Source organism: Anastrepha ludens, chromosome 6 (assembly GCF_028408465.1).
Source record: "Anastrepha ludens isolate Willacy chromosome 6, idAnaLude1.1, whole genome shotgun sequence".
Lineage (NCBI taxonomy): Eukaryota > Metazoa > Arthropoda > Insecta > Diptera > Tephritidae > Anastrepha > Anastrepha ludens.
In genome coordinates, this window is record NC_071502.1 from 50,514,292 (window position 1) to 50,536,759 (window position 22,468).

At 35.6% G+C, this 22,468-nt stretch overlaps 1 protein-coding gene across 1 annotated transcript in view; it reads right to left on the reverse strand.

The window, feature by feature from the left end:
- The window catches only part of LOC128867597 (mucin-2), a 76,833-nt gene that overhangs the window by 45,718 nt on the left and 8,647 nt on the right, over positions 1-22,468 (reverse strand). The window contains exon 2 of the mRNA XM_054108982.1: positions 7,094-7,117. The gene's annotated coding sequence lies outside the window, so the exon portion shown is untranslated. The remainder of the gene's footprint in view (positions 1-7,093; positions 7,118-22,468) is intronic.

The following is a 22,468-nucleotide window of genomic DNA, read 5'->3' on the forward strand; positions in this document are numbered from 1 at the left end:
TCGATATATTTTTCATTGAAACCAGTATGCTTTTCAATTTTCCACAAATTTATTGGTACCAAGTAAAATAAAAAATAAAATTGCGACACTACTTCAGCATAATTATTAAATTGTTTAACTTGAAACCTTTATTTAAGTGTTAGAAAAACTTTTATTTAATTGTTAGAAATAAATAATAATCTCAAAAGACCGAATGGAGGGTGTAAATATTTCGATACCACACTTGAGTACAGCAGCCATCGCAATATGTTTCTTGTTGTACAAAAGAAGCACACCGTGAGTGAATTTTCCTTATTTTTTCCTTCATGACATCTTTTAGTATATATTCGAAAGGTCTTTAATGTATGATATTTTTTTATTACATATATTTATGAGCACTCTCCGACTGTTCTTGAGTACTTGAAATTAAATTGCAAACATTTTTTTGCGCAAAATTACGTTCTCAATAACTGGGTATTTACGAAGTTTCAAATGAATAACCTTGTCAGTCAATAGTTTTTACGATCATATCGAACATTGATTCATTTAGTAATGGACAAACCTTAATTTTCATGACAAATTGCAGAAAGACGAAAAATTGCTCGCTCAGTTTGCACATAAGTAAGTGTATTAGATTTTGTGTTAGAGTTTTGGCATCTTTCTTATGTTTTGTGGTTCATTTTTCCGCCTAACAAAATCTAATTAAAAAATATACCTAAAAGAAGTTATAATCACGTAAATAATTTTATTATTTTGCTTAATGTTTTGGGCCTGGAAAAATTACTTAATCTTATTTCATTTTATTGCAATGAGCTTTTAATTTTATCTCTTTTACTGAGTTCTCCCTCTTCTTTCTATGAACCAATTCATGGGTATTACCAGTAACTCGCCTACCTTTTTTAATATCCTTTGATATTAGCATTCTTAATCTTACTTTTTAATTTTTGAGCCAGAAAATTTACGAAATGCTATATTTTTGATTAGTTAGAATGCCAATAGTTAGAGTAACTTCAGCAGCTAACGTTGGCCTACTACTAATTTATAAAAAACAAGCCGGTTGTTACCAACTAAAACTATGAGCTGCTCGACACTTTCAATTGGTTGTTAACCTACTTTATACACATTTTTCTACCAAAATTTGTAGTCAACTACTTTAGTAGTGATTTGAGCCTTTGTTTACATTTTTGAGTTTACTTCTAGACAGCTCCAACCAAAAGGTATGCGTATGTACATATGTGTGTACATAGATGGTTGTTATTTGGTAGACAACACCTTTTTATGGCGGACGTGCTTCACCAGCATGCTCTGCTTTAGTTTCTTTAACTTTTCTCTTACTCCAAAGCTTACATTTACAAACATAAAACTTCGGACATAAAACTTGCTGACATAAAAAATTGCTTTTTTGTGGCATTAAGTTTTAAAAAGTTAAGATTTGATAAGATATAATTTTATTAATTTTGAATATTCCGCTTTCAATAGAAAAAAGCTTGGAATTTATATAATTTTGTCATACTATTGAATTAAAAAATAAGTCACTTTCAAAAAGGATTTTCTTAAAAATAGTTTTACTTATAAAGTTTGGAGCTTCAGTTTGCAATTTCTAAGTTTTCCTTTTACAATTTCTTTGCTGAGAGACCAGTGTGTAAAAATCTGAATTAATTAAGATACAATGTTAGCTGGTCGATTTTTATCTTACATCTCCAAAATGTGCCAAAGATTATATACAGATTTCAGGTCGGAACTATTACTAGAAAAGTTCATTGGCCTTTGCCCATTTCTAGGAAGTTATCTTTTTTCAAAAAAAAAACAAGGGCAGGTGGTATATGGAGTTTTCCTGTATAATAACTATGTGGTTGCTTATACCTATTTACATATTGTGTATGAGTACCGCCGTAGCCGCATGGGGGCGAAATGTGCGTGACTACCATTCGGAGAATTTCGGAGAATGTGAAACACCAAAATTAAGAAAAACATTTTTCTAATAGCGGCCGCCCCTCGACAGGCAATGGAAAACCTCCGAGTTGATTTCTGCCATGAAAAAGCTAATCATAAAAAATATCTGCCGTTCGGGGTGGGCTTAAATCTGTAGGTCGCACTATTTGTGAAACCACATCAATACGCACCCCACAAATAGATGGAGAAGCTCGGCTAAATACCCAAAAAGGGTGTAGGCGCCAATTACGCATGTATGTATGTGTGTGAGTACCAATACTGGATGATAGTTTCAAGATTCAGGATTTCGTGATCCTTTAAAGTCAATATTGCGCAATCTCCTGGTTTTTTACATGACAAAAACAAAAAGCGCTTAATTGAAGTTTATTCCAAATATACTCGTATATATCCCGCTTTGAAAAAACGAAATTTTATTAAGTTGTTTTGCAGAAGCTTACTCTTCAGCCAATAAGTGATACCTGTCGAGTCCTATAACAGAGGAAACGCATTTCTGACAATTCGTCTTTCACAATTACTTCGCAAAAAATGCCCTTAACACAGCTAGCTGGCAGCGTACATCAGAAACCCTCATAAAAGTAAAGGCGCATGGGTTAATAGTCATCCTTACGAAAGGGATCATAGGGGCACAAACTATCACCTAATTCAATTCCTTCCACGGGGAGCCAGGAGCATTTCGAAAATACCTCCAGGGAATTAGCCATGATCGTTTTTCGAACATCTCAATCCGCATAGAGAGGGAAAAAGAGGTTGATCACATCTTGTTCCAATGCCCACGCTTTGCTTCGAAGCCTTTAAAATCTTAAAGGACGAAAATATTGTAGATTTTATTCAACAATAACTAGAAGCCTATGAGCTAATCAGGCACGTGAGGCAATACCTTTTGCAGTGCCGCGAAGAGAGTGGTAGATAGTGGAGAAATGTTTAGTACGTAGGTGTAGCTGTGAGGTTGCAAGCCATTCAAACTGCTATGCTTGTCTAGCAGTACTCATGAGAGTTTCTTCTTCACGGGCATCGTCCCATAAAAGTACTTTTCACTATGGAGTTCACTGATTCGTCTCCTTCTTTACGACATGTGAATGGTTTTGAAAAAGCTAAATTGGAGCTCGTCTGCGGCAACCGCTCTTTTCCAATGAATTGTAGTCCAATTTTGGTGTCGTTTGGTCCATTGGATACTTTTTGGTACAGTTCTATTTTCAAAAATGGCTCCTTGACAGAAAGTTGTAAAGTAAGCTCACATTTTCAAACGAAGAGCAGTTCTGCAAGTGTTAGTGGCGCCTCTTCTATGAATTATCTCTCCTAAGATATTCGACAGCTTTGGTTCCACTTGGTAAACTTAAGTATACTTAAGTATTCCAGTTAGAGATAACCTTAGTAGATTAGAGAGACTTTGAAGCTGGCATTTCTAAGACGACTCGAGCCGATTTCTCATATGCTTTGTCTTCATTTAACTCTTAAAGCAATATACGACAATAAGTGCCCAACTCTTTCACTTGCTTCCAGAATAGTATATTCATCTTTCTGTAGAACCAGACTTTTCCTCTCGCCACGTTTAGTAATTTTCTTACTAGTAGGCATAAATCAAACCTCTCACTGCAATTGGGGAATCCTCTTTCAGAAAGCACAAATACTTTTTAAACTAAAAAGGCACTCTTTGCATGTTTTCATTTTAAAAAAGGAGGCCTCCAGCTAAATCTTGCATCATTTGGATTTTATTACACTTTAAACGCAAACTTAGGGCCTGCCCGAATTCTTATGTATGACACTGTACATGCTGAGAAAATACATATAAATGCATACATATAACTTGCTTAGGAAAAATGCCTCCCGTTTTGATTGAAATATTCATTTTACTAACTCGTCTGCTGCGTTTACTAATTTTGTTGCTTGTCACATGGAAATACACATTTAGATTTATTGTCACGGTTTACTTACAAAAGTGTTGCAATCGTGTCATTAATTTTTTACTTACAAAAGTATGTGTCACGCACGCGTGCTTCAATGTTGGTATGCTGGTGTGTTGGTATGTATTTATGGGTTTTGCCATTCAACAAAGCGACATACATACGTATGGTGCATATATAAATAAAAGAACTTGCTGCATATGCGCTTATATGTATGTACGCGTACATGTGTCTGCACTGATTGTTTTCTACTTAATTGTTAAAACAGATGTTGTTGCTTAACATTAATTGGCTAGCAAATGTTCCTTGACTGTTTTCTTGCTTAATTTGCAAGACTTTGCGTTATAGTATTTGTAAACGATGTAAATGGCAGAGTTAGAATTGGCTGATAGCTTTTCTGTTCAATTTTCGATTACATCATCAATATCTAGTGATCAACATCAAGATCAAGTGATTAAAATCTCTGTAAAAATTTTCTATTATTCCACAAGGCAGACTGTGTTAAATAACTATAGCGCAGAGGCTTAGTGACCAGTTTAGATACCTGATTTTTTCTTTTTTTAGTTTATTCTCCTACAAAAACCAAGCTTGAAGGTTTCTGCAAAATTTTAAAAATTTAAAGACATTTCAACGAAATTTCACAGTTTTAATAAAAATCTTGAGAAAATTTTCGGATACGCAGTTTTATCTCTCATTGCGTTTTGATGTTAGAAAGAGCAAGATTCAAGTAGCTCAAAAATCTTGTTGACTTTTGACAAATATTTGTTCTTTTGTTTACTCGAAATAAGTTTTATATGGAAGGAACACCCAATACCATCAGCAAAATAATTTAAAAAATTAACACTAGTTTTGAGCTACTTGAAAGTTGCACTTATTGCACCAAACTTCAATGGATTTGGATTAAAGGTGTGAAATTTTGCGGAAAGTTTCTTGGAAATTTTTAAATTTTTGCAGAAAAAAAGGAAAAAGTAAACTTCTCACTAAATTTTTGCAGAAATTGTGATTAAAAGGTGTAAGCTGTTAGAAATTTGTTGGAAATTTGTTGAATTCTTTTTGAAACTTGCACAAAGTTTGAAACTAGAACTGATGCATGATGAATAACCCATCTTTTCATAAAGATATTTTTAAGTATATTTTTAAATAAGAAGAAAATAAATTGTCAAAAGTGGTCCATAAAAACGAATACTAAATTTATTTCACGCAGTGTAAACGAATAGGCACACGGTGTTGGGTAGGGCCAGTGCGACACAATTTCTCAAACGATGGTTACAGAAAAAAAATTTACTACTGTTAGAATTATCAATATGCGGAGTTAAATTTTATATTGAATATTAAATCGATTTTTACGGTGACACAACTTATTTCATGCTCAATACAAGGTCCTGCACTCGCAGGTGTAACCAACTTCAGACCACTCGCGCAGCTGATGCACGGGCATCAAGCATCGATTGACCACCAGGAGGTAGCATCCGCCGCAGGTAATGGTTTGGGCCGCTGTAACCGCAGATGGGCGCCCTCTAATCTTTTTCATCGAGCCTGGCGTCATATTAAATGCGAACTACTATCGAGAAAGTATTCTAGAGGTGGCTTTGAAGCTGTGGGCAGACAAACTTTTCGGTAGCAGACCAGGGACGTTTCAACAGGACTCGGCACCATTTCACGAAGCTCGAGTGAACCAAGAATGGCTAAAAAACAACATTGCGAACTTCATAACGTCCACACAATGGCTCTCAAATTCACCAGACGCGAAGCCGATGGATTATTCTCTTTGAGAGATTTTGGAGAGCAAGTTCGGAATTAAAAGATTCACCAGCCTCGAGGCGCTGAAAAAGCCTTTGTCGGCGCGTGGGCCAAAATATCTGCAAGTCAGACTCGGGTAGCTTGCGATTCACTTCTGGACCGTCTCAAGGCCATAGTCAAGGCAAAAGGTGGTCATATCGAGCAAAAGTAAATTGATTTTTTTATTTTGTATTCTTTTCACACATTTTTCACTTTGAATTGAATAAATGTAGTTTTCCAACCTAAATTTAGGGTTAATTGGTTACACTTCGAGTGCCGGACCCCTGTATATAGAAGAGTTCACTTCGAAGCCCTGCTTCTCGTGTCTTACCCTTGTAGGCAAAACTATGTATTCCAGAGGCACAAAAATATATGTTCAGAAAATTGTGTGTGGAAGTGGGTGAAATAATTTAGGCATTTGCATGCCGCCATTGTTAACGGGCGAAAACAGAGGTCATTTACTGCAGATAGATATAATTTGATGTGTAGTACATTTCGGGCTACCGATCTATTATGCCCTTTTGGCTTTACAATATCTCATCTAAGCCCAGTCTCCTTAAAAAGTTGAAGAAACATTTTGTGATAACGAATATAATTCGTGATTAAATTATTATCAAATATATTTTTTTTTAATTATTTTTTATTTTAGTTTTTGCTATTAATGTCATTGGCATATAATCATAGTTGAGGTAAGGTCGACTCTAAATAAATCGAAATAATCTTTATTTAATTGAGTACTTTTTCCTAGTCATAATAGCGGTAGACTCCCTTTTCTTCTCTAGAACCAGCTCCTAGGTTAGAGTGATGAAAAACTCTTCTTTAGCTGCTGTCAAATTAAAAGAAATTTAAATTTCTTTGTATACGGAGTGTGATTTGAAAACTAGTGAATAAATACTATTTTAAAGAAATGGAAAGGGAATCCGATTTTATGAAAGGTTCATGAGTATTAAGATTGACATAAATATATATGGAATGAATTGATTTGCTCTACTTAGACGAAGAACACGCCAATCGCCGCAATAGGCTTGACAAACCCACTTTTCTGTTTTCGATTAAAATTTCAATACAGAGAAACCGAAGATCCCGATACCGCTCTCTAACACAGGATTATGAATATGCGCCATTATATCTACTAGTTTTATGGCTACGCCTATATTTTTTCAACAATTTAGTGAAAGTTTGCACATTTGAAAATGCCACTAAACAATAGGTAACTTGTTTACATTCCTTGTATATCGTATGGATAAATCCAAATAAATTCGAAAAACTACTTAGACCTCACATTTCACTCACTCTAAATTTACAGAGGGGCTTAAAATCGGCTTACATTTTTCGCATAAACTTTTCCAAAATTTTAAAAAGGCCATGAATTCTACATTAAGTAATATACATATAATAGTGAAATTTTTATCATAAATTCTGAGCCGTAGAATAAGCTAATAACCGAAAATGAGTAAGGTGAAGCAATTTTTTCCTCTTACCTGATTTTCCACAACTTTGAAAATCTGAAACGAGAGTAAAACAGAGATTAGAGCACAACGTTTAAAAATAACATGCAATGGAACTACCAGGTGGTGCAAAGTTGTTAGATTTATGCGTTTTGCAAATGGCATCGTACGTCAGTCATATTTGACTTTTCTGAACTAGATAGCTGCAGTATAGAAACAGATAAGCAATGGAGCGCTTAAAAGTCAAGATACAGATGTCCATCAGTCAAAATAGTTTTTTTTTTATTTAGTAAAAAAGTTATTCAAAAACAAAATTGGGTGATTAGCTTTGCACCACCTTGTGCTATATGACAGTACTGGAAAATTGGTATCTATTTTCAAATAATAGCAATATATGAAGGGAATGAAATTGATTTCCAATAATAAATAAAGATTTTCAAATTTCAATTTGGTCAGGGTAATACGAGTTTTTTATATCAGAGGCAAATATCATGGATGGACTGAAGACAAAGCTCCTGCCGTTTGGTCCCTAAATATCACAATTTCTTTTACAGTATAGGGTGGGACATCTTTTATATCGGTATGAAAACATAGAATAACTTTGAAAAAAAAATTATTTGTATAAGTGAGGTATTTTTATTTGGTTTGGTCATTTACAATTTATTAAAACTATTTTTTGAATACAATATTAATCAAGTGGCCACCTTTATTAGCAATCACTGCGATTTTTTTCTGCGTTTGTCATCATCTTGTCAAGCATTTCGGGTTTTATAGCATAGATTTCGGCACGAGTGGTTGCCTTAAGCTGGTAAATAGTCTGCGGCTTACTTTAAACTAAACCTTACTTTTCAGATAATCGCACAAAAAGAAGTCCAGGGGGTTAAGTCAGGTGATCTGGGGAGATGTCGCCTCTTTTTGACACGTCCACACGTCCCGGGACTTTTCGGTGCAGAAACTCAATTGTTGCATTTGCAATGTGGCAGGGCGCACCATCTTGTTGAAACCAGTAACCGTCTAAACCTTTCTCATGCATTTGCGGGCAGACATAATGAACCAACATCCATCGATATCGGTTTCCATCAACCGCTTCGTTTTCTCGGTAAAAATATGGGCCAATGATGGTTTTAGCGCAAATGCCGGCCCAAACAGTTACTTTCTGGCCTTACAAGGGCGTTTCATGGATCTCGTGTGGATTGTCAGTTCCTCAAATGCGGTAATTTTGTTTATTCACGCTGCCAACGAGGTTAAAATGTGCCTCATCAGTCATTAAAATTTGCTCCTAAAAATTGGGTTCAGTGCCAACCATTCGAGCGACTGTTTGGCCGTATTCCAAGCGACTTGAATGGTCTATTGGCAATATTCTTTGTGTCAATTACACTTCATACGAAAACAAATTTAAATCATCCTTTAAAATGCGCCGCATTGTGGTTTCATTGACGCCCAAATGCTGAGCGCGACGATGATCAACACTGCTGGCTCCTGGGCAACGCTCTCAATAAGTTTATTGGAACGTCTTGGTCGTTGATGAACGGCATGTTGATGATCTCCTACTGTCCCGTGCTCAAAAAAAATTCGACACCAAAAGACGAATAGTATTGTCAGACGGTGCCTGTTTGCCGCGGTACTTTTTGCGATATGCGCGTTGAGTTAGAACAATAGAATGAATTTATTCGATGTATATCGTCAATATTTCAGCGCATAGTTTCGGTGTAAAGCGATCCATGGTTGAAATCGTACTGAATTGAGGTATCGAAAATATGTATGTTGAAGTCGATCGGTTGGTAAATGACAAAGTTATTCAGTGTTTACATATAAACATAAGTATAAGATGGCGCACTCTGCATGTTGAGGTTTTGTCCGTTATCGTACACCCTTTTCGAAAGTTTGAATATATTGCAGGAAAATGTTGATGTTTAACTACAAAATGTTCCACTTTCCGACAACCTTTCCTCTTCCATAATTGCTATACCACATTCTCATCTTTTTGGTCCCATTCTGCCGCACATTATTATTAAGCCATCTATTATATATCCATATATTTTTCATGAGCAAATATTTTCTAAACATTTCAAAATTCGTAAAAATTTCAACAACGTGCCAAAAATCAATTCTAAATTATTTTGAGAGATCCTCTTGCAATCTTTTTAAAATTATAAGACACATGCTTTGTTTGGACACGGGAGGATCCAGGATAATGTATATAAATAATTGGCCCTACACACTTTTTGCGTGGTTGGTTGATCCCGTCCTCCTGCCTGTGGTGTGGTTTGTGTTTTACACCAAATGGAAGGACCTGCAATTTTATGCCGCCTCTGAACAGCAGAGAGATTTTTATGAGGACCTTTTTCATGGCAGAAATACACTCGGAAGTCTTCCGAGGAGCGACCTCTATTAGAAGAAACTTTTTATATCCATTGGTGTTTCGTGCTCGGGGTTTCAATCTTATGGACTTCTGAATGATAGTCACGCATCAACTCATTCGGCTACGGCGCCCACAATAAATCTTTATTAGCTATTTTTAATTTTTCCAAAAATTTTAACAACAAGCCAAAAATTAAATTTAATTATTTTGAAGATACTCGGCTTCAGTTCCTGTCTAATATTTTACTGATTGAATTATTTAATCTAACGCTTTTGTGATAACCGATTTCTATTTTTTTTTGATGGGCAGATACGCTGACATACACTGCTGGTCTTAGGTTAGACGCACCATCGTTTTTTTTAAACAAAATCAATTATTTATTATCATGCTTGTTCTAATTGTCCAAAATGCTTTTCTTATCAAAGTGCGAATCTTGTTCGAAAAAAAATGCTGACAGCTGGTTGATTTGCGAAAAAATAACTGTACATTGGGAGATTATAGAAATTTCTATGGCAATCACACGTGTTTTCGGTTGGTCATTGAATTAGACGCAGCTAAAATTTCTTCGTATTGCGTGGACAAGTGTAAACTTTCGTATTGAAAAAATAGCAAAAATAAACAAATAAAGGGTTTTCGAGCTACATTTGAAGAAAAAAATGGGGAAAGCTGCTGTTATGAGCTTATTGGAACGTCAAAAAGTAGACTTTCTTCACTCGCAAGGACTGTCCAACCGGAGCATTGCCAAACAAATAAATCGCAGCTCCAGAACTGTTGACAGATATTTGAAGGATCTAGAGGCATATGGAAATAACTTCAAAGGGGAAAAAGGCACTATCAAAACAAGCAGTACGCCCAATTGTTAGAATTGCTTCGAATTCGACTAAATCTGCGGCTAAGATCAAGGAATTGGGTGGAGTAAAAGCAAGCCTATCAACTGTTCAGCGTACGATCAGAAATGCAGAACACCTGAAGCGTCTAAAAATCAAGAAAAAACCCCCTTTGAATGCAATACGCAAAGAAAACCGGCTTCAATTCGCGAAAGAATACATGACGTGGACTGTCCAATCTGACACTCGACTAAATGATTGGCGTTGTATTTACTGATGAAAACTCGAGTAGTAAAATCTTTTATTTCGAGTCAAAACGTTAATATCATGACCTGTCCACCATATTCTCCAGATCTTAACGTAATTGAAAATGTTTGGGGCTGGCTAACACGAAAGGTATACGAAGGAGGAAAGCAATACGAAGATAACGAAACATTAACTGCAGATATTAAACGTGCTTGGAGCGAGATTTCCTTGAACTACATAGATTCCTTGCATCATTCCGGATTTATGAAGTTATTACTAACAAAGGAGGCAGTACTCATTACTGAAATTATTATTATTTTTTATTTCAAATAAATCAAATAGTAATTTAAGTTAAAATCCAAATACTTTTCTTATAAAAATTAAAAAGCCAAAAAATTAAATTAGGTCTAAGAATAAATGAATTTTTATTTTCTCCTTTAGTTTAAAAGATACCTAAATACAGGTAAGTATATGAAAAAAGTTCTAAGTTCTAGTTCAAAATGTGACAGAATTTTTTTTTAATTTTTTAAGATCTCCAAATAGAGATGAATAATGGACAAAAAGTTTCAAGTTGGGGATTGCTTTATTTCTCTAGTAAAGTCATTTTAAAAGAGTATGAAGAAAGAATGACCCTGAAACAGATAGTCTGAGCCGAGATCTTGTTATCTGATCCGCTACGCTAATATTTTCTTACTTCTGTGGTAATATTATTTTTTACTACTTAACAGTCGAATTGTTAAAGTATTAGAGTTTTTAAAAAAGTAGTTAATAACTCTTTTATTAAGCTAGTATACCTATTTTATGTTCTATAGATCTTCAAAAATTTTATGTTCAATGATAAACTACGTTAACAAATGACAGGTGAGTATTCCATATAATGTTTTTTTATGTTTGCGATGATGGCTTTTATAACTTTATCGACAAAGATACTAAAATGTGCCACAAATACAAAAACGGCATTACCTGTCTGGTTGTCTGTCCATTGCGTTTGACTGATATAAGTCACAGTGGATGAAAATAACTTTAGGTGAAATAAAAAATCTAAACACTTTCTGTCCAACGTTCGTTCATAAAGTCTTCATTAGCTATCGTTTTCTTAAATTAAAGTTCATTTTACATTTGGATTTTATGCAAACTATGTGCATTTCAACACTTCTATAATCAAAAAGCCATATTTAGCATGATATAACAACCATTATGTCATTAGCGTTAACAAAATTGTGGCATAAGTACCAATTTTCATATAATAATGCATACTGTACATATATGTTATATGTATGTATGTATGTTGTTACACATGTATGCACATGCGCATGCATATTATCGCCCGTCGCTACAGCCACTGACAGAGTGTGGGAAAAGATTGACGCAACAAAAACCCAGAGCCAGAAGAAATGTGTAAGCGACATATCCGTCGCTGTGCGAGAACTAGTGCAATACCAAAAATGAAAAATAAAAAACTATAATAAAAAATAAGTAAACACAAATTGCAACGACCAATTTCAGCGCATTACAGCAATCGTAAACTATTTAGTGGCAAGCGCAATAAAAATGCTTATGAGTCATGTCATTTTGATGCGAGTAATTTTTTGATATGCAATTTTAGATTACTTTTGAATTTCTGTTGCGGAGTTTAAATTGAAATTTGAAAATTTTGTGAAATTTTTTGTGTGATTACTTTCAAGCCATGGTAGTTTACAGAATTACGCTCGTCCTGTCTGTTAGGTGGGCTAACGTTCACATCACGCATTTTGAAAATTTTCATGCCTTGGGTTACCAATCACCAATCAATTATTGCCAAGTTCCACAAACTCAAATAGTTGTTTCTAATTTCTCGTGCTCAATAAGGTCAATCAGAAATAGAAGTCAGGTTAAATCCTTCTCCACTTGGTCTTTCTAATACAGAAAAGGACTTTTTATGCACTCTAATGGTTCATTCAGAAATTTTTCCCAAAAAAGAAACCTCCTCTTTCTCTGACCCCAACTCGTTTACAATTGAAACCTTCCTTTCCTCTATCAGCAGCTAACACAAACCTCCTCTTTCTCTGGCCCCAACTCGTTTGCAGTTTAAACCTTCCTCTGCCCTACCAGTAAGTAACACAATGATTACTTCAGGGACGGAGCGTTCACACAAAAGAATCTTGCCAGCGTAGCCGATGAATTTTTATTCCTGTGCGATGTCTTTGCCATTGTAATGCTCTTACAGTTTATCTTTTCATTCTTTGCGATTTTCGGGTAATTTTTGTTTATCAAAATTATAAAGTAGGGAGTCACTTTTGATATGCGAAGCTTCTTGGCAGGCCATATGGGGGAGTTTGATATAGGCGTGCTGCTGAAAGCGGCTTAAAAATTAGGGAAGAGATAGTGCGAATCGATTTTTATTTCATGGATTTTTTCTTAGATTTAGTGCGTAGTGAATGTGTATCTGGTCAATAGGTTTGAGGCAAATCTGATAAGCATCAATGAGTTAGAATAAATCTAGTCTTTTGGGTATTACGCTGTACTGAAAGTTATTCTGAGATTAACCCTTTGTCGCCACTGTGTCGGCATTCGCAAGTCGTTGCCGCCAATCTGGCAGCAAGATGTCATTAAGAGGAAAGGAGAGATTTGCGGGATCAGTCGAGTTTACCAAATCTAAATTTCAGAGAAAAGAGACACAATAAATCAGTTTCAACTAATTGTGTGTTTTCTAATATCCATATATTTGCTTTAAGTCCCTAAGGGAGAAATAACTTCGTAAAGCTAAATTTGCTCCGAGTCCCATCAGAGAAATTTGCCGATCGTTATGCAATTTAATAAACCGAGGGGTTGCCGAGGGTTAATGTAATTGAATAAACTCGACTGGTGGTCCAATATAATCAAACATGATTTCCAAACAGGTAGTGGTTTAGTATCTGTCATGGTTTGAACAATCAAAAAAAAAATGTCAAAAGAATTTTTAGGAAAATAATGAGAATTTGTATCGTATAGGGGCACTCTTTGCGAAAATGAGTTAGTAATATATAAATAGAAAAGTTTACATTGTAAATTTTGTTGCTTTAGTCAACTTTTCTGAAATTTTATCCACCACTAGTTGTGCCCACAATCCGCCTACAGGTTAGTTATCTATTTTAATACCTTCGTTATACCTTTTCGGATATCTAGAAAGACAAACTAATTTTTAATATAATTTCCAAAATAGTTTCTATAAAATCACATTTGCTTTTAATGATGGGAGTTAACAAATGACGTGAATGAGCAAATTCTTAGTAAAAAATTGAAAATTCAGAACTTCATCAAGCTGTAGTTTTTGTTGTCAGGGTTCGGTTCGAATTCTCTTGTTCATTTGTACTGATTGACATACATTGTAATTAAAAGCAAAACCAAAAAAATATCGCATGCTTGAATCAACATACAAAAAAAGAGGAATTTAAAATGAAAAAAAAAAATATTTCTTAAAATAATATTTAAAATCTGAAATCTCGAAAATGACGATGTTTTAGGCGTCATGCCACATAACCAAATTAATCAGAAATTACCTAAATAATATCATCTTCAATATTTGAGATGATTTTCTCGGTAACCCTGTATGCAATATTTTTATTGTGTTATAATGAAGACTGATTCTTGGTTATCACAGTTTGCAGATTAAACGTTTCATGGACTGGGTAGAGGACATTTTAAATATTTTGAATACAGAATTAACACATTTTTGTGGAAACAGTGCTAGAGTTCTTACTTCTTCTTCTTAAATGGCGCGATAACTGCTTACGCGATTTTGGCCGAGCTTAACAAAGCGCGCCAGTCGTTTCTTTCTCGTGCTAACCGGCGCCAATTGGACACACCAAGTGAAGCCAAGTCCCTCTCCACCTGATCTTTCCAACGCAGAGGAGGTCTTCCTCTGCTACCACCAGCTGGTACCGCATCGAATACTTTCAAAGCCGGAGCGTTTGTATCCATTCGGACGACATGACCCAGCCAACGAAGCCGCTGGATCTTTATTCGCTGCGCTATGTCTATGTCGTCGTAAAGCTCATACAGCTCATCGTTCCATCGTCTGCGATATTCGCCGTTGCCAACGTGCAAAGGTCCAAAAATCTTACGCAGAATCTTTCTCTCGAACACTCCAACCGTCGCTTCATCGGATGTTGTCATCGTCCAAGCTTCTGCGCCATACGTTAGGACGGGCATGATGAGAGTCTTGTAGAGTGTTAGTTTTGTTCGTCGAGAGAGGACTTTACTGCTCAGTTGCCTACTTAGTCCAAAGTAGCACTTGTTAGCAAGAGAGATTCTACGTTGGATTTCAAGGCTGACATTGTTATCGGTGTTAATGCTGGTTCCTAAATAAACGAAGTCTTTTACAACCTCGAAATTATAACTGTCAACAGTGACGTGGGTGCCGATACGCGAATGCGCCGACTGTTTGTTTGAAGACAGGAGCTACTTAGTTTTGTCCTCGTTCACCACCAAACCCATTCGCTTTGCCTCTTTATCCAGTTTGGAGAAGGCAGAACTAACAGCGCGGTTGTTAAGGCCGATGGTATCAATATCATCGGCATACGCTAGCAATTGTACGCTCTTATAAAATAAAAAAAAAAAGTTCTTACTACCTCTACTAATTCCACGATTGATATTTTGTATTGCCACTTGGAGCTGGCGTCACACTCTCGGCATATGAAATTGGTGAAACTGAGTAGTGGCTGTTACGCTCGAAGGACGCATTAGTTCTTCGACAATAAAGTGCGGTACATGCAAAAATGTGTCAACTCATAGTTTTTGGTTTCTTATTTTATTTGCGATATTTTTTTATAGTTTTTTTGGAGAAAGAGTTATGGACCCTCAGTATATAGATTAATTTATGAAATTTAAATTATTTTAAATTATTCCCTTACCTAACTCTGTTCAGTTCAAAAGAGAATGTTCCATTTGCACGCGTGTATCTCTTACAAACATTTTAAGATTTTAAAGCACATTCGTACCTACATATATATAAACTTTCATATAAAGCAATATCTTTCTAGTGGCTACGACAGTTGCACTCTTGTGAGATCTTTGGCAAACATATCACTGCAAGAATGTGTGTATATTTTAACTGGCCGGTGCTAGCTGTCGTCGGCACACTGTTAGCCATCGCCTCCTGACTGGCAGTTAGCAGTGTTGCAGCAATTATGCATTGCAAAAATCTCACCACGACCATACATGAGCGCTTAACGCTTAACTACAACAGCAGCCATAACAATAACGACAACTCTGACAGAAGTATTGCTTGTTTCAACTGTGGCTGGTGAATTGTTGCTGCAATAGCTTTGCACTAAAATGTTCAGTTATTTCAGCTGCACAAAGTGTTGTCGTGCAGTGCAGTTGTGCATTTTTTTTAATTGATGGTATATAGAGCTAAACTTGTACATTAGGGTGCTTTACTCTGTGTAAAAAAAAAAAATAAAAACTCCTTTTCAAATCGGAATTTATTATATTTTAAGACTTCTGTTAATATTTTTCAGAAAAATGTATAAATTTACCTAAGCTGTACCGATTTGAAAGTACCATTGAGAATTCCATTATTTGAATAACATTGATAGAATATCATCTTTCAACTGAGTTCATTTCTTGGAAAAAATATTAAAAAATAAATTTATTTCTAAAAAGATTGGCTTTGTGGAGGAACTTTCACATCGGTCCAAATATTTTTCCAAAATAGTTTGGTGAAAGTTTTAAAATATAATAAATTTAATGAGACCGGTGAAGAAGAAACAATTTTTTACTGGTGAGGCACCCTAATGTCCTATATATTTAGTTTCTTCAAAACTCTTGCCAAACGTCTTTGTATGTTGAAATAAATGTAGCGTTTAAGCAAATACATGCAAACATATATTTATATTATATTTCGAATAATCGCGAACACAGAAGTTTTGTAGTGCAGTCAAATGGCATTGAAGAAATAAGTATTGAATTTGTTTGAAAAATGTGTGCTTACAAATTACTCATAGCCTGACTGGGCGGCTACACAGCGCCTTAGCCAGACTAATCGAAATGATTCGTGAGTAGCTCAAGGCCGCTATCTGTGTGGAATTTTCTACACTTCTCAGCGAATTTCTTTTATTTAGATGAATTCTGCATTTAATGAAATGTACCGAGCATGGAAAGGAAAATTTTTTTTTTTTTCTGACAATTGTTTTTTATTGTTCGGCATACTTTCCAAATCCATAAGAAGCTACGCTGCTATTGAAATAAAATAAAAAATTAAATGTTCAGGATTTGTTGAAACTATGCTTTAATGCTTTGAAATGACATACTAAAAGTACATTAGCGAAAAAAATTAATGGATCGAAAAACAAAAAAAAAATTAAAATGCAGCACTCACTTATCTTGGGGTGGAACCGGGCTTGGTAGGCTTCGGTGCTCAGGAGATCGGTAAGTAGAGGTACACCGCAAGGTGGAGTCCTCTCACCGTTTTTATGGAACGCAGTTGTAAATAAACTTCTGTTAATACTGGAATCTGTGAGCTGTAAGGAGATAGCTTACGTCGATGATGTTGTTATTGCTGTTTTTAGTAAATTTGTATTTACATTAAGAGACCTAATACAAAATGCTCTAGATATACTTTCTAGGTTGGCTGAAAAGTGTGGTCTAGGAGTCAACCCAGACAAAACACAACTCATACGAGTATTCACTAGGAAACACAGAATTCCTCAGCTAAGTTCAATTATGCTCAAGGGGGAAGCTCTTGTGATTTAGGAAGAAACCAAGTACTTGGGACTAAACATAGGAAAGCGAACCTAGCTTTTTATGCCTGTAAGAGAGCTTTAGGTAAGACCTGGGGAGTTAAGCTTAAGGGTGCTCATTGGTTTTATACTGCTGCCGTCAGACCCATACTTCTATATGGAAATTTTGTCTGGTGGTGTGCTATGTAGAAAAAAAACCTATTCTTATTTATGGAATAAGGTGCAGAGATCAGCGGAATTAGCAATATGTGGCGTAATGAAAACCACGCCATCCATGGCTTTGGACATCATGCACCATCTGCCACCCCTAGATATCTTCTGCAAATACTCAGCGGCCTTTAAGGCTCAAAGCGAGCTCATAATGGAGGACTGTCACAAATGGACATTCGACCATCTTAGACTCCTACACGGATATACCCAGTGACTGCGATTATCACTCTCCCTTTCTTTGCTTCGAAAGGAATTTCCTAATGAAAATCCCTTCTAGACTGGAATGGCTTGAAGAAGATCCAACACCCAACACACCCGTTAGGATCTACACGGACGGATATAAAATGGACACCGGTGTAGGATCAGGGTTATTTTGCGATGAGCTTTCTATTAGTGAATCCTTTAAACACCCGGATCACTGTAGTGTGTTTCAAGCGGAAATTAACAACAACAAGCTACCCTACGAGCCCTGGATGCATTCCAAACAACATCAAGGAGTGTCTTACGTTGTCGCCAATCTCTAAATGAGATGGCAAAGCAATATCGTATAATTTTGTGCTGGGTTATAGATAATCTATACACTTAAGGCAGCCGCCGTAGCCGAATGGGTTGGCGCGTGATTACCATTCGGAATTCACAGAGAGGTCGTTGGTTCGAATCTCGGTGAAAGCAAAATTAATAAAAACACTTTTCTAATAGCGGTCGCCCCTCGGCAGGCAATGGCAAACCTCCGAGTGTATTTCTGCCATTTCGGAGTCGGCTTGAAACTGTAGGTCCCTCCAATTGTGGAACATTATCAAGACGCACACCACAAATAGGAGCAGGAGCTTGGCCAAACACCTAACAGAAGTGTACGCGTCAATTATTTATTTATTTTATTTTTTAAGGTATCAACAACCTTTTACGGCTTGTCAAAAGCTGAGGATGGTTCAATATGGAGAGGGAAATGTAGCCCAGCCCCCGCGGCTCACAACGGATCCATTTCGTGTTCTAAGTGGCATCGTTGTCTCTATGTGTGATGCGGCTGCCAAACCTAACCTAGCCTAGTGTGAAATAAAAAAGCAATTTCGAACTTTAAATCTCTAGTATTAACATTTTTTGTAAAACATTTGTTTAGCAACTCTAAAATTAGAGTGAAGTAAAATTGTAAACTTTTTAATTTTTTTTATTTTTGTTTTCAACGACTATGAGCAGTTTTTTTCGACTAATCTACTGTAAGTAGCGGTTAAGTCGTTTACCCAGCTTTTAATTCGTTTTGTGTAAACTTCTCACTGAGATATCGGACTGTGAATTGTAAAGGATAATCTTTTCTTCAATCACCGATATTTCGTCACCCAATGATCGCATAGAAAATTGAAGAGTGGCTTGAATGAATTCCCTTCAAGTATTAAATAACGGTTTTCCAGCAACTTACCTTTAGCAGCTTGTAGGATGCTTATAGATAGACACACTATCAGTGCTGCCAACAGGCTATGGTCTCAGTCCCTGACCTGTGCAACTAGTAGAATGACGTGGCCGGAATGGAGCATGGGCCGCACAAATCGATTGTTGAAACTAAGGAAAACCATGAGAAATCTTCCCGGGGTCTTAACAGGGCATTGTCTGATTGGCAGGCGTGCCAGTAGACTGAGAGCGCCCTATAACGACTATTGCAGAAGCTGTTACGATATTGAAGAAGAAGATAATATAGAACACTTTCTATGCGGGGGTATGGCTCTGGATAGAAGAAGGTTCAATATTTTACGAAAAAGTTCCCTGAATAACTTGGAAGAAGTAGCCAATATAAAATTAACAAGTCTTGTTACATACGTATTAAGGCCACATGTTGGTTCAATGAGGACAATGTAGAATGAGGAGAGGGGACAGCCCTGGTGGTATCACAATGGGCCTACAGCAGGCATAGGTTTGTCAACCGACTACCACTATATGGTACCTACCTACCTTCCAGAAAAAAAATTTGTATATCTCTCACAATGCATTTTTATTTCAAATTTGTGAAACAAGCAAACAAACATTTTACTAATTAAGAATTTTTTTTTTTTTGGAAAATTTTAAAAGTTTTAAATTTGTTATTTTTTTTTAATTTTAAGTGTTTGATTAACTTCAGAAAACGCATTAATTAATTACCATCGTCAAAGCGTACCACGCAAAATTTTGGAAATTTTTTCGGATCTCTAATGACTATCAATAAGGTTAAAAATCCACTCTTCTTCTGTTCTTGTAATTTTCATAAATTTTTTATAAAACAATAATTATTTCTTCAATAAATATCTTATAAATCCAAGTTTCAAGCCTTGTTCAAGATTTATATATATTTTAATCAAAAATTTCTAGAAAAAAGTTGGGACAACGATTTATAGCCCATCAAATTTTAGTACAATAAAATGTAGTGCACGCTTGAGGTGGCTAAAAATTATCTTTGATTTTTGATAATCTTTCCTCTGACAGAGCGTAGTTGCTTTAAAGAAGGAATGCAGCCTATTTTGGCTTGAGCGAATTAAAATTAGAAAATGAAGTAAAAGTAGTCCAAACTGGTGAAAATATAGCATATATTTTATCTTGATCATCGGTATGTGTTATGTATAGGCGAACATTTTTTGTTTATATGACTTAAATTATAAACTGCAAGTGCTGTTGATCCGGCCGCACCGTTTAAAAAATGCGCATCACTGCAATTTTCTTTTGTACTGCTTTGAGAGAAAAATATAGTAATACAAAATTATAATATGTTCATAGGATGAAAAATTGGGACCCTCTATAAAATTTTGGCTTTGTCGTATCAGTGAAAAAACTACAATACAAAAATATGTTAATTTTGTTGCGCTCTTCAAAATAGTCATCTATTTCTTCGATGATTTCAGCACATAAATTGAAATTGTATTTTTCCGTAGAGATCTATTCGAGTTTGGAAATAAATAATAATCACTAAGAGTCAGATCTGGAGATTGATTGGAAGATGACGAATCAATTCTTAGCGAATTCCTCAATTCGGCAGTGTGCTTTCAATGATGAATACTTGGGTATATTGTCGTGAGCGCTGTTCAGAATGAGATATTGTAGAATCATCCATCGCTCAATTTCCTTGAGTGCGCTCAACGAAAGCCACAGTTCCTGGAATTCACCAGCCTAGGTATGGGCTTCTTTATATATGAAACTATTAACTGTAAAAAAGTGCATCCGCTTTGGTTCTTGCTAACACATTTATTATAAATATGAGAATTCTGAACTCTTTATTTGTAAAAAATTTATTCTTTGCTATTCTAATTCTTATTAGTTTTGCCAACTGTTGAGCTTCACCTTGCCACTCAACTACTTTATTATTACATAAATTAGTATGCCGCCAACTATTTTTACCATTCTTCCATTATTTTGCGTCTGTACGCCAACTCAGTGTCTGAGAAGCAACCTTCCCAGTCAGTCAACCAAATGCCAACGGCGGGTATGTGCCTAAAGTCTTTTGTTTGCTGCTACGCTTGCTAGCTGACTGATATATGTATTTGAAGACAAAAAAAAAATCCAAATATAGAATAAAGTGCTTGGAAATGACTTTACAATTAAAATTAAAATTTTTTTCCAATTACCTTAAAAAAAGGCGGAAAATCCTAACCACAACCGGATGTTGGTCTGGCATGGCAAATATTAGAAAATGAATTAAGCAAATCATTCAGCAACAACAAAAAAAGGCGACAACCTCGCTAATGGGCAAAAGCTTAATAAACTAATACATAAATAGGGCGCTGTCAGGGAAGTGTGTAAAAATAAAAAATTTAAAGAAAAAAGTTCAAAATTCAAGTCAAACAAAAACGAAAGTGAATCTGCAATTGAAGAATTGTGCAAGCGCACGCACTTATTTTCAATATTTACTTTTTTTTGTTGCCCATAAATAATTTTGTTAGCTCTATGGATTACCTTTAGTTTTGTTATTTTTCTGTGCGTTTAGTTCGTTTTCACTTTCATTGGAAATCATATTGGCACGTCCGTCACTTTGACAGTGCCAAGCAAATAGGGGAGTGTTTGTACACATACATTCATCTATTGTATATGGGCATGTACGGACGTGTTTAAGTTAAAGCAGTACTTAATACTTTATTAGAAATGAAATGGTGCGTGTGAACAACTGAAAGCCCGAGCCATGTCAAACAGGCAGGAAGAAAAGAGGTAATGGAGCGTTGTTTGGGAAAAAGGAAAGAAATTGTTTTTGTTTTTGAACTTTTAAGAACGAATATAAAAATTTCTACCAAATTAATTAGTTTCAACCGAAAAAAGTAAAGTACTGCTAAGGTTTTTTAATTAAACTTGCTTTATTTTCTTTTACAAAACAATAATAACTAATAATGCTAATGTGCTGGTAAAGGCGTTTTGACTAGTTATAGAAGTGACTACAAGTCGCTTTGATTAACCTTGTTAGAACCAGACTGCCAGCCGATCGCATCAAACCCCATTCAACCTCTCAATCATTTTCATTGCTCAATAAATCCACGTAATAAAGATATAATTGTCACATGCAGCATCCTACTAAGTCAGCTTCTCTCTTTCTATGCCTACCCAACCACACTCTCGCTTAGCTAATCAGTCAGTAATGAAATTAAGAGAAGAATAGTTGAACAGTTTTTGTCACATGGCGTTCACAAAACTCAGGACACTTTTGTGAAATTTATCACGCTCTTAAGCTTTCTTTTATAGAATTTGTAGAGAAATTGGTGGATACGGATTTAATGAAGTTAAATGTATTTCACCCCACCTGCCCATTTGGAGAAAATATAAACATGCGTTTTTAAAAAAAGATTAAAGATTTTGCAAAAGCTCAGCGAAAGTTCCAGTAACCTACAGAAGTAGATAGGCAATTCTTTTTAAATTATGGTAATTGGGATATTCGAAATAAATACAATATTATTAGATACGCTGTTAGGGCTGGGCTGTTGACGTAGACCTTCTCTTTCACATGGTCCCAAAGAAAAAAATCACAAGGTGTTAAATCACAAGATCTCGGTGGCCAATTGGGATCACCTCTTCGAGAGATAACACGGTCCAGAAACTTTTCCTGTAAAAGATCTATGATTTC